Here is a 14364-nt window from a genome sequence, read left to right as displayed (position 1 = left end):
TGGCTCCCTCTCAAACACCGGCGCGTGCAGACAGACTCCATATATACTCCCATTACCATTGATGTTCCAACGAACTCTGTAATAAATCACTCTACGATTTAAATTTAGCGCTACTTCAAATCAATGTGCCCTCTGCCGGGAGGGTGCGAAAATATTTCCTCCGGTCCTGTGACTTCACCGCCCATCCCTGACTAAAACACTGCTTGAACCTTGCGTTTCTAAATTTAGACAATAAGTGAATAATATTGAACGGATCTAATGACATCATCTAATACTAGTAAGTGAACATTTTTTTGTTATCAGTGGAGGTACCATCAGAATCCAGGCGGCGCTAGCGTTGCCTGCGAGAACCGGTACTATTGGTCCTATGCGAATGTCACGAGCTTGTTTCGGGCTATACCAGAAGAAGAAGAAGCAGGTTAACGGCATCTCGGATTGCATATCCTGGGATCCGCAATTTGCGACCACAGCAAGCAAATCAGAGATGCTTCCGAGCTCTCAGCATCAAGCAGATGAAAGCAAGAGGCGGCGTCGTGCTCGAAGAAACTCCGCGAGCTCCAATGGACGCGAATCTTCTCGGAGCTCCAATTCCTCTGGCAAGCTTGAAGGGACCCGCCACTGTCCGAGCTATCCCAATCAAAAAGCTCCCGCGGACGCCCCGTTGGATTCAGCTCTACCGAGAGGCGCCACCAGCGCCACCGGATCGGTCGCTGAAATTCCCGCAAACGAACTTCCTAAAAGTAAGCGAAGACTGTCGTTTTACGACGCCGTCCAACCCACTACACCCAACATCGCCGCACCTCAGGAACAACAGGACTGTAGCACCGAACATGGCACGCGCAAACGGGGCATCGCTTCTACGACGACAGCACCTTTTTCGGTAGAACCAGGAACCACCGATGGGCGTCCAACAAAAGCTCGAGCAGTCGCCGAAGCCGAAGGCCAGCCTCCTCGAAGAGAACGCCACACCTCGCAGCCGACAGAGGCACTAGAGTATGCTGCCGGTGCTCGGTCGATCACAGCCGAAGCGACATCTTCCACATCGAACAAGGAAGCAGCCGAGACAACCCTGACGGCCGAAGTTCGCAGTGCAAAGTTACTGCCTGGTACGGTCAAGGCGAGGACACGCTCCGGCTCTACCGTCACTCTGGCGGTGCCCATCGACGCGGCCTCGAGAAGCGGACACTCAGGAAAGTCGTCGACGCAAGACTCAGGGTCCCAGCGCGAACCTTCGTTCTCGCCCTTGATTCAAGGTCTCAAGACGTTGACCAGAGAACGCATTGCAGAGCAGCGGACCAGGCGACGAGGAAGCAAGTCTTCGATCTGGGACTCGGAACACGTGAGCGAGCTGTTTCTTTTCCGCGTTCACGCCGTAGTGCACAGGTTCAGCTGTCAGTGTGCGACCTCTGGCAATCGAAAACGTGTCACATATAGTCGTTGCAATGTGCGACATATCATGGGACTCACTGAGTTGCGAATCCTGAGCTTTATTTTTCAAAGCGGAGCTTTTTTTTCTGCCTCTTTTCACGACTTTTCGGGCGCTGCTGCTGTGAGCGTCTTGCCGCGCATGCCGCTGGGTTTCTTGCAATGCTACCAGATGGCACTAGCCTCCGCGCATACCTAGGGAGCCTACATGAAAACTCTGGTTTAGGGTGGTAACAGCCTTTGTGAAAGTACTTACCGCCACCAGCTTGATTCGGGGGTTAAGCTTTCCGACAACTTATAAGATGTGGGAAGCAAAATCGCGAAAAAGGAACTAAACAGAGGACGTTTCCTGCAACCTTTGGGGACGTGAATTAATTAACTTTTACAACGAAGCTGTGAAGGGCTGCTTTCCCCGCTACCGGGTCCGCGCGTAGAAAAAAAAAGCATCACAATTCGGCAATGCTGGGCCGACCCGCTGCGGAGATGACTCAGACGTTAAGAATCAACGAAGTATGTTGGTATTGCTACAGCTCCCTGCATAACCCGATGCCTTGTCTCGCCGTCACGTTCATTGGTTTTCTTTGTAAAGCGAAGCTTTCTTTCCCTGTTCTCGCGGTTTTCCGGGCGGTGCTGTGATGGCCTTGCCGTGCTTGCCGCTGGGTTTCTTGAAACACTAACAAATGGCGCTCGCCTCCGCGAATCCCGAGTGGCACCGCTGCGGCAGCGTTGAACAGATTTTGCGTATGGCACGTGCTGTGCTTGCTATTCCGTGCGCCAAAAATGCAGGTGCTCAGCTGTGGAAGTCGCGTGCTGTGCTCTGATAGTGTAAACATTACAATCGTCCATAGCCTGAAGAGAGCCCTCGGAGCTGGCGTCTTAAGCGTCTCGACAGCATGTCCACCAGGAATGCAGAAGGAGCAGGTAAACACGCGCCAGCAAAATGGCTCCAAAGCATCCACTCAGCTTCGAGGACACCCAGGCCCGAAAGAATGGTCGCGCGTATCAGGAGCGTCTTCGCTACGCAGCGAAACGTGGTGCAGATAGCGAATGTGTGTGTACAATGGATACATGCAATTATTATATTTGAATTACGCGCAGCTCTATGATACCATTTAACACTTCTGCCGCGATGCGATGTGCCATGTGAAGCAATGATAATGATCAGTCCTCTCAGGAATTATATACAATGACGCGCAACACCGTATCAAACAAACACGTCTCCTTGTGTATTCTGAGGAATACGTAGAGAAACAGCAGCGGCGCACACAGGGTAACGTGCAACATCAACTCACCACTCTGGTATTGGTCTAAACACAAGAAATTACGCACTCGCCGCCAACCTCACCGCTAATTATCGTCAATCAAAGCAATGCCGTGTAATGCCCTCGTGCATGAGGTTAATGAAATAAACAAATAAATAAGTAAGTAAACCGCATACAAAGCTTTGCTTACATCGATTACCACAGTGCACGGGATCCGTCGATCTTTTTTCTTTCAGGCACGTATGCACGGAAGGACGGCCGAAAATGATTTCGAGCATGGAAATCGCGAGACAGCCTAATTTTATTCGGACTTCGCTCCACAGTGTGAAACTTCAGCGGCCGGTGTCATAATTGCGAGGACTAGTATACCGACTGCTCCTTTCAGTGTGAGGGCAGCGGGGCTCGCAGTAACAAAATGTCGTTTTTTTTTCTCAATCGGAAACCATCGTCGTCGGGGTAGATGCGGCGGAATCCGAGAGGACAAACGCATTACTGGTTTCCAGAATTTCCTCGATGTACGCGATCGTCGTGCCCTTCTTGATGTGCTTGAACTCTTGGCTGAAGTTTGTCAGCAAAACTTCAGTTTTCCCTCCATGCAGTCGAGCGATGCCCCTAGCCACGCAAATTTCACGGTCTAGCAGTAGACGTTGGTCGCCTTCGATGACGCCTTCTACGTCTGCGGGTGTTTGGCGATTGGCCGGTACGCTGTTACTTGTCGTAACTTCTCTGCTTCGTCAGTTTTGGGGATTAAGGCAGTGTGTGATCTTGCATAAGACGGAGGCAATTTGTTAATTTCGTAAGCTTCATTAAACACGACCATCAATACTGGCGCGATTCCGCGCTTAAAGGCTTTGTAAAACGCCGCCCTTAATCCATCCGGTCCTGGCGATTTACGAGGGTTTGAATTGTCTATCGCCGTTTCTACCTCTGATTCCGTTATTGGCAGCTCTAACCTATCCTTCTGTTCATTGTTAAGTCGCGGCAGTGCCCCAGGAAACTTATCCTTAAACGTGTTCCTGTCGGCAACATGTAAAGCAAACAACGCTTGATAGTACTGAAAAAATTCACGCTTAATATGTTCGTTATCATCTGATAAGACACCTGCCCATTCTATGTTGTCTATGTGATTTCGATGAGCGTGGGCTTTTTCAATTCCGAGCGCTCGTTTAGATGGCGTCTCCCCAGCAGCTACATGTTCCGCTCTCGCCCGGACCGGCGCACCGCGATAACGCTCCTCTTCTATCACTTCAACTTTTTGTTTCGTTTTCCTAATGTCATCGATCAATTTACCCGGCGCTTCGCATTCTTTCTCGAGCAGTTTTGCAAGCATAGATCTTAGATTACGTTCATTTAGTTTCTCCTCGTACGCCATGGAACAAGACCGCTCTATTGCTTTTATTTTAAGTTGTTCCTTACAAAGCTCCCACTGTTGCCATATTTTCAGTTCCTTATTCGGCTCTATTTTGCGGATTTGTTCAATTACCGCACGGTTGAAAGCATTGTCTTTAATCAGCTTGTTATTTATCTTCCACAGTTCCCAGCTAAAAGCGCTGCCACGTTTTTGTGCCACAATCCCGCACTGTACTAAACAGTGGTCTGAGAAAGCCACCGGCACTACTTGATAACTCCTGCATTTTGGAATCACACCCAGCGTTACATAAATGCGGTCAAGACGGGCATGACTTGCACGCAGGAAATGTGTGTACTTCACACCACCCGCGCCTTCCATACACTCCGTCACATCCTCCAGGTTCCATTTGTCTATGATTTGCGACAGTACCTCAGTACTTGCATCCCTGAACCCCCGATAACTAGTGTTATCGCAAGCACTCAGGATGCATTTGAAGTCGCCCATGATAATCAGCTGTTTATCGAAACTGAGACGCTGCTCAACACTTCGAAAAAAATCGGCCCTTTCATCCACAACATTTGGTGCGTACAAACATAAAACACGCCATTCTGCATCAGTGAGTATGAAATCGACAGCAACACGCCGACCTGACGAGCACGAGAAATCAGCATGCACGACCAGAGCCAGCAACTTTTAATAAAAAGCACACAACGAGCAGATGTGCCGATGGCATGGCTTCCAATAGCTTAGAATCTAGACGTGAAACGTCGCACCATGCTCCCGGTCTCTCTCTCCCCGTCAACTTTTGTTTCCTGCACGGCCAATATATCAATGTCGTCCTCCGTTAAAAGCCGATACACCTGACTTTGCTTTTTCTTTCCTGCCAAGCCCCTGACATTAAGTGTAGCTACCTTCAACGGAGATGCAGGAGCCATTTTCGCAAGGAAGGTTCAACGACCTTAGGTGCCAGAACGCTCTTACCATTCTCCGACGCCTTTGCCCGAGACGCAGGCAATTTCTTTTTCTCGGGGCGCGTCTCTCCGTTGCTTGACGTGGTTGTGTCACCGCTGGCAGGCAATTTCTTCTCATCGGGGTGCGTCTCTCCGTTGCTTGACGTGCTTGTGTCACCACTGGAAAGCCCCAACGGGTCGGTCATTCCTACTGGTTTGCCCACTTCCTCGGCGCCTTTCGCTGCCTCTTCCGCCTCGTCGACGTCCATCAGTAGCTCCGCTGACTTGTCTTGCGATGCCGGCTCCGTAGCCACTGCGTATGTGCGGTCGCAATCGCTGTCGACGTGACCATAGCGTCTGCATTTTTAGCACCGTGGCACCTTGCATTCACGTCGAACGTGGCCCGTACCACGGCAGCGTAGGCACTGCATAGGCCCCCCAGGCGCCACCACAAGGGCCAACTCTCCAGCAACGCGTAGCTGGTGAAGTAGGTCATCGACTTTGAACCGGGTTTCAGCTTCAGGAGCACGGTCCTCGTTGTGGACCCCTTCTCCTTGACGCCTGATACACGCCAACGCTCCCGGGTCACTTCGGATACGTTGCCATAAGCAGCGAAAGCCATCCGAATGTCGTCGTTTTTAAAGGAAAAGGGCTTATTTCTTCCATGGGGATCTGACTGCCTTATCTGCAAACAACCAGAAACGATAAATCATGTTTTTCTTCATTGTTCGGAAGGGGTATTTTTTGGGACGTACTACAAAGAGCGTTAAAAAAACAATTTCCCCTCGACCCTCATGGAATACCGTATCTACCCATTACTAACGAGAATGGTTTTCCGTTTGATTAAACAATGTTAATTGGCCTCCACAGTATTTGGCGCTCTCGAATGGCAGGATACTACTGCGATACCGACGCACGACCTAAGCGAATTTATTTCCGTGAAACTGTGCATCGGTGTGTTCAGATTTTGAAGGCCGGTGACGATACTCGTGGCTGTCAAGGGTGGAGCCATTACTGGCTCGAAATGAATTTTAATGTGATGAAGCCAGCCCCCTACCAGGCTGATTATGTCAATACGACGTGTCATTGTATCATGTATATCTTGTTTTGTGGATTGCTATTGCTGTTCTTTTTTTGTCAAAGTCAGGCAATAAAGATAGAAAAAGAACTCGTGCCTCAGTGGTAGCGTCTCCGTCTCACACTCCGGAGAGCTTGGTTCGATTCCCACCCAGACCATCTTGCAAGTAGTTTTTTTTTAATTATTTCTAAAGTGCCTTCCCAGATTTATCGCTCATGGCTAACGCGCCGACACCGACGCCGACGACAGCGGCTTTTCGGCGACACGAGCTCCTTAATGCTATCGCGTTAAAAAGCCCGACGATAGGGCGATGCCGGGCCGACCCGCGGCGGAGGTGACGCAGACATTAGGAATCAACGATGTATGTCGGTATTGTTACAGCTCCCTACATAACCCGATGCCTTGTCTCGCCGTAACGTTCATTTTTTGTCTTTGTAAAGCGAAGCTTTCTTTGCCTCTTCTCGCGATTTTCCTGGCGTTGCTGTGATGGTCTTGCCGTGCTTGCCGCTGGGTTTATTGCAACACTAACAAATGGCGCTCGCCTCCGGGAATCCCGAGTGGCACCGCTGCGGCATCGTTGAACAGCTTGTGCGTATGGCACGTGCTGTGCTTGCTTTCCTGCGCGACAAAAATGCAGGTGCTCAGCTGTGGAGGTCGCGTGCTGTGCTCTGACAATGTAAACATTACAATCGTCCATAGCCCGAAGAGAGCCCTCGGAGCTGGCGTCTTAAGCGTCTCGACAGCATGCCCACCAGGAATGCAGAAGGAGCAGGTAAACACGCGCCAGCAAAACGGCTCCAAAGCATGCACTCAGCTTCGAGGACACCCAGGCCCGAAAGAATGGTCGCGCGTATCAGGACCGTCTTCGCTACGCAGCGAAACGTGGTGCAGACAGCGAATGTGTGTGTACAATGCATATATGCAATTATATTATTTGAATTACGCGCCGCTCTATAATACCATCTAACACTTCTGCCATGATGCGATGTGCCATGTGAAGCAATGATAATGATCAGTCCTCTCAGGCATTGTGTAGAATGACGCGCAACAACGTATCAAGCAAACACGTGTCCCTGTGTATTCTGTGCAATACGCAGACAAACACCAGCGGCACACGCAGGGTAACGTGCAACGTCAACTCCCCACTCTGGTATTCGTCTAAACACTGAAGAACTTACGCACTCGCCGCCAACATGACCGCTAATTATCGTCAATCAAAGGAATGCCGTGTAAGGCCCTCGGGCCCTGAGGATAATGATATAAAAAATAAATAAATAAATAAACCGCATACAAAGCTTCGCTTACATCGATTACCACGGTGCGCGGGATTTCCTTTGAGGCACGTATGTACGGTAGGACGACCGAAAATGTTTTCGAGCATGAAAATCGCGAGACAGCCTAATTTTATTCGGACTTCGCTCCACACTGTGGAACTTCAGCGGCCGGTGTGATAATTGCGAGGACTAGTATATCGACTGCTCCTTTCAGTTGGAGGGCAGCGGGGCTCGCAGTACCAAAATATCGTTTTTTTTTCTCAATTCGGTGCCTCAAAAATGCCTCCGATCTAGGATACTAGTGTGAAAAGTGCCATAGCGCGTGCGACGCACTACCTGGAAGTGCTCGAAGTTGGGAGTGCATAATCAAGCACGTCGTGTCAAACCATAACGGCTGAAAGCACAGCGTTGCTGCTACTGCACCTAAATCTCGAGCCCAGTCTCCATTATGTCACCGCGAACAGCACAGCTACTGCTGGTTTGCTGACGCGTCAGCTCAGTCGAGCAAACACTGGCTGTAGGCATACGACAAGCAGAGGTTGAGCGCTATGGCTACGTTCACTGGCACGTTCCAGAAATCGCTGGCGCAATACCGCTGCCGCATGCAAGCACTGAAATTCTGGCCTATAGATCCTTCCACGACAAGCCTATTTACCATAGCGGCACACATTTCTGTCACAGCGGAGGCGAATAGCGAGCTAAATATAGCAAGTAGTGTCAACGCATAAGCCCGGTTTTCCTGGGCAACATCTCCAGCGTATTTTACCATATAACACATGCTTTGGTTCCTCAGAAAAAGCACGCAAATCTACATAATGAAAAGTGAAAACAACCACTGGCCTGCGTCATTATCAATGTTTCTCGAATTTCGTTCATGTCCGAACGGCAGGTGTCGGAATATTCACGTAAAGAAAGCAAAAAATAAATTGAAAAGCGCATGTGCCTTCTTTCTGGTAACGTACACGCACCCTCACTTTTTCTCAGCACGTAATTTTGGTATCACGAATGAGTGAGATATTTCTTTCGTGCTTCATTTTACAGGAGCAGCGCGGTTCACGGATAGTGGTCAGAGTAGCAGGGGTACCTATCACTAAGCAGCACATCCTCCTGATGGCCATCTTAATTTTCATAGTGACAACCGTGACAGCCGCCGTCGTCATCCTGTTCAGACGAGAGCAAGAAACTGCTCCGACAAAGCCGTACTGCAAGACCAACGATTGCCGCGATCACGCCTGGCGCCTTTCCGATAAACTAAATAGCCGCCTGGATCCCTGTGAAAACTTCGGGGCTTACGTCTGTTCCGCTTGGTCCCCACCAAAGGGGTACCTTGAGCACTCTAACTCAGCCATGGATGACGTACGTAAATCTTGGTTCCCATTGTTCGAAAATATTCTGAGAAAAGGCGCCAAGATAATTCGGGTTGGCCAAAAGCCGCTAGTCATGTACGCCACATGCATGGGCGACAGAAAACAATACGGCTCGAACGTGGATATCTTCTGGAAGTTCCTAAAGGAGTGTAGACTGTCGTGTAGCCAGAGTCAAGTGACACCAGCGCCCTCGATGTACTGATAATGCTCGCGTTCAAGTGGCAGGTTTCACTCTTCTTTCAATTGAGAGTAATGCGCTTGGGACCCGCACCCAATTGGCGTTTGACTTTAGATCCAGGCCCTCTTATACCGCTAATGTACCAGCATCATCTCACGATCAAAAATACCGGCGGATACGCCAAGTACTGGGCTGCGTTCTTCTACATCCTCAAGGGAAGCTATGACAGGGACGCGACGATAAACCAGACGCTCATAGAGACAACCATGATGTTGGAAGGGGACGTCTTTAGAAGACTCCTATTCGCCATGCGTCCACTTGCAGTCGAAGAACTACTGGTGCCAATCGCCAAGATTAGATTCTACATTCCGCCTCTGGACTCGAAGCAGTGGCTACGGGCATTAAAGCAATTAGAGCTTCAGCCTGAGATGGAGTCCAGCGACCAGGTTCTCATAGCCGACAAAAACTTCTTCCAGACCATGGCGGCCGTGATGGCCTCGTACACGGACACCCAGCTGCTGTCCCTGATTGCGTGGTCTTGCGTGCAGCTCCTGGCACCGGCAGTGGATTTGCAGCTGCTGAAGTACCGGTACGACCAAGGCGTCATACTTTACCGGCCATACTTCTGCGAACGTTTTGTCGAGACCGCCTACCGACTCCTCGTGGTTGCTCTCACCTCTGTGTCGCGTTTCTCAAGACAGGAACGCGCCGTCATTTCTGCAAACTTCGACCACCTGGTTGCAACCGCCAGCGCTTTGGTCAACGCCACAGACTGGCTGGATGCCGCGAACCGACAACTTGCCGCCGTGAAGTTGGCTTCGACACGCCTGCAGCTGTGGCCCCCAGAGCATTTCCTGGAGAACGAGGCACTCGACCGCATGTACGCTGCTTTTCCGAGCACCGAATTGCCGTTTGCAGAATATTGGATCCAATCGAGTCGGTCTGCCGCTGATACGTATTATACGAGTGCCAATATCGACGTCTTGAGCTACGCGGTCAACTACGAACTCCCGTACCTCTTATACGATGCTGCAAGTGGCGCAGTCAAGGTAGCTGTGGGTGCCATTACTCCGCCCCTGTACTACTCTGACGGGACCAAAGCTATGTTCTACGGAGGACTCGGATTCTCCATGGCGGTGAATCTCGTCGCATCCATGGACAGACATGGACTGCGCTGGCACCCAAACGGCACTTTCGGCGACTCCTTTTTGTCCCAGTAAGCTTCCTTAGGCTAGTTTTGCGAACGTAATGATTTTCACTTTTACATGGCAGGTTATTCCAAAACAACACAGATAGACTACTTTCCTAATATGATAGACATAGACATAATCAAACCATGATTTTTTTACTTCGCCAAGTTACAGCTTACGGTGAGGCGCCATCGTTGGCCATGACACGGTTGTTTGAACTAAGCTAGCTATTGTAGGTAATTGTGCGAAGAAATTTCTAGAATGAGTCAGGAGATCCTTTTGCCTGTAATAATAGACGGATGTTCGCGTATGTTGATAATCGAACTGGGTGAGCTAGTTTCTGAACTGATAGATGACTGAAGAACTTTGATATCGCAATATGCTCTCAAGTACGCCCGAATGCATTTTCAAATAGCTGGGAAATGTTTACAGAGTGAAGCCACCCAAACGCTATACGAACTTCACGTTGTAGAAGTTATCTCAAAGCGCATCGCTCCGTCCACAATATTCAATACTGGATGTTTTCTACCAGAATTTTTCCGCTAAACGGATGCGAAAGTGCTTACTTAATAATCACAATGGCAATCTAAAATGCCCTGCCTTACTTAGTGCGCTATTAACGCCGCACGACCGTTTTGTTATAACTATCAAAGATTACAGTACTCTTCTTTACAGCGCCGCTTCTCGAGCCTTCGAAGACCGGGACGGCTGTCTGGCGACTGCAGAGAAGGCTCCCGTCGCCGACTCCCCCACCTACCAGACCCGACCCGGCTCCAGTACCAGCGTCTTTCCGGAGATTCCCGCGCTCGAAGTGGCCTACGCAGCGTACAGGCGTTCCATCAGCGAAAGCGACGACGACAGTCCGCAGGGTATTTCCCGGAATCTCTCGGGCGATCAGGTGTTCTTCATGACTTTGTGCTACATGACGTGCAGCCTTCCCGGAGCCGTGGGTCCGCAGACGCTCGACTGCAACAAGGCTGTGAGCAATTCGGAGGCATTCGCGCAGGCTTTTCAATGCCCGAACGGATCAAAAATGAATCCCAAGAAGAAGTGCACATTCTTCACCCGATAAGGGAGGGCTGGAAAGCACCCAAATCACGCGCGATGTTTACTACGCCACAAGTGTGAACGTACACAACATGTTTATCAGCGTCAGACAATGTACCTCTTGCCTGGCGCTTTTTTTTGTTTTCTTCTTATTGCCAGTTCTTCAGCTCTCTGACTTCTTTTGTATTTAAACATTTTACGTTTAGTTAGCAGCAATGTGCCCATCTGGGTGTCTCAGACGTCGAAAAACATTGACGTCGTGTACCGCGTTTGCGGGCTGTCTGCTCTTTTGTTTAATTTTTGTTTGCAAAGCCGGATTCATGAACGTATTTTCGAAGACAATGACCAGTGTATTTCTTAGCTGTGCTCAAAAGGAAATTTTTTTATTTCATCAAGGTTTTCTTGGTAATTCGCGGCTGCGTAGTGTGTGTTTTCTATGCCCGTCTGTCCTGCACCATTGAATATTCTGCAGTTGGCTGAAGGGCACGTGGTGCACACTTACGGAAGGCCTGAAACAAGCTAATATTTGACAGGTTTGAACTGCTTCCCGAGCCAAATAATCCGTATCATTACTCTAGTAACTGCCACACACAGAGTTCAGTGAATAAAACCTTGTTTTTGGCGAGTTCTCTGGCAGCTGTACTGCGGTTCTAGCAGCGCTCGTTAGCGGTTCTCGGGACGAATGAAAACAAACTCTACAGAAAGCGCAGCGTTCTGTTGTTCCAACTTATCCAATGTATTAAACGTCCGATTGTTAACACGTTGCACATTGATGTAGAGTTCGCGCCCGATTGATGAATAAATTTCAAAGCTGAGGATAATTTCTTACACTCATGCCACTTACTGCCCGTGTTGGTCAGCATGGTGGAAAGTGAGAGAAACTACGTGAAAAGCACACCATTTACCGCACGTTATATTTATTAATGTGATTAGCTTTCTTTGCCTACTTTGGTCGTGCTAGCCTATCTATCTATCTATCTATCTATCTATCTATCTATCTATCTATCTATCTATCTATCTATCTATCTATCTATCTATCTATCTATCTATCTATCTATCTATCTATCTATCTATCTATCTATCTATCTATCTATCTATCTATCTATCTATCTATCTATCTATCTGTTTATCTATCTATCTATCTATCTATCTATCTATCTATCTATCCTCTTTCGTCGACCCAGTGCCCTATGTTGCCTACCTGCTTGAACGCCTAGGTAAATGCTGGTGCTTATTGCCATCGTGGTCGGTCCATCGTCTTAATTCAAGCTTCGTGGCCTTACTCTTCTCATACCGTCGTCGTCACACCTTCTACGTCGAGTTATCGCGTTTAACATTTAAGTTGATTTCGTGCCCGAGTGAAGACGAAATTTCAAAGCAGAGGATAATTTGATGTCTTCATGCTATTTACTGATGGTGTTGATGGTAAATAATGTGGAAAGAGAGTAAAACCAATACGAAAGCACGTGTGGCGCACCTTATTATATTTGTTATTCGCGATTAGCTTTCTTTGCCTACTTTAGCCGTTTTCAGCCTATCTATATATCTATCTATCTCCGTCGTGATCGGTCTATCGCCGTCATTCAGCATTCGTGATCTTACTCTCGTCATGCCGCCGTCGTCACAACTTCTATGTCTAAGTATGTGATGGTGGTTGTGATGCCGTCGAGGTCGTTACATTGCGGTCAGTCCTGCTTTGTCAGCCGGTCCCTGTCGTGCCGTCATTTTCACGCCGTCGTCGTCATACAGTAGGCGTGTATTCGCTGTCACAGCGCCGCCCTGATGCCGTAAAGGTCGTTCCATTGTCGTCATTGCAGTTTAGTCATCTAACTCTCATCATGCAGTCGTCGTGACGTCGTCGTGACGTCATCGTCATCACGTAGTCGTCGTCATGCCATTGTCCTGCCGTCGTCGTCACGCGGTCGCGTTGCCATCGCAATCGCTACAGTAAAGTCCTCCCATTGTCGTCATGCCGTCCTCGTCATAACGCCTCCATCGTTCCACTGACGTCTATTTTTCTTTGTCATTCTATTGTAATCATACTGTCGTGAATCAATCGCGATTACGCTGCCATTGCCACGTAGTCATCTTCAGAAAGTCACTCAGGCATCCTTCGTAAGACAGTCGCTATCCCGCGCCCGTTATCATATCGTCGTCACGTCATCATCGTGGCGTCTTCGTCGTCATGCAGGTTTCATACAGTTTGTTGTCGCGCCGTCATCCGCATAGGCCCGTCGTCATCTCATTGTGTTCACATTTTTCTCGTGTCATCGTCGCCAGCGCGCCGTTGTTATACAGTCGTGATCGTTTCACCACGGTAATTCTAACTTTGACATCCCAGTTTTGTCCTGTCGTCGTCATTTCCCATCGTCGTCACACAGTCACCGTCACGCAGCCTTTTACCATCGTCCTCGCTTCAGTAACTTCATTTTACTATGGTCATGCCGTAGTTGTCAACTCGCCTTCGTCGATCCATCGACGTCATTTCTTCCTTGTCATTCTGCAGCAATCATGTTTTGCCCCGAAGAAAGTATGCCGGGTGTGCTTTTTTTTTCTTTTGTGTCTATTGGCTCTCTATCGAAGCGAAGGAACCGGGCCGAGAGCTGTGTCGGAGACGTGGAAACACGAAGACGAGCGGCGCTGGCGACTGGAGCCTTTGCGTGCGAATGACCGCGATGGCACCTCGGGCATGTGCTCTCGGCCTGCCGAAGCAGTCCTAACTGACAGTCACTATGAGTGCGCGACGTCCAGGGAGTTCTTTTGCCCGCTGCACACTTGAGGGATCAGGAAACTTGTGGGGACTAGCGTGTGTACGTGTGGCGATCGGTTCACGCTCGATTCTGCCAACAGTCATGTTAGTTCTGATTGATTTAGTTTTCATTGATTTGTTCACCGCGTCTTTTCGACACCATGTCTGGGCGCTTAAACTCTGGGGCCTATTGGATCACTTTGGCTTGCCTGTTTGTTCTGAGTAGTCGAATAATGAAGAGGCGTGTTTGTCCCAGCGGTCCGCGTGTCCTTTGGAATGCTGCACAAAGCAATTTAAGGAGAAGGTCCCAGTCCTTTCAGGGTGAGCAAGGAGACAGCAGATATCGGTGCCACCTCACGATAGGAAACCAGGCCAGTCAGGCAGGCCGCCGACCACGGTATGACCTCGTTTTGTATGTAAATACAAATTTCAGAAAAAGTTAAAAGGACGCCATGGAGCTTTCCGTTATTCGATGGTGTTTTGCACAGGAGGG

This window comes from Dermacentor andersoni, chromosome 3, assembly GCF_023375885.2.
Source record: "Dermacentor andersoni chromosome 3, qqDerAnde1_hic_scaffold, whole genome shotgun sequence".
Taxonomy (NCBI): Eukaryota; Metazoa; Arthropoda; class Arachnida; order Ixodida; family Ixodidae; genus Dermacentor; species Dermacentor andersoni.
This window is presented reverse-complemented; position numbering follows the sequence as displayed.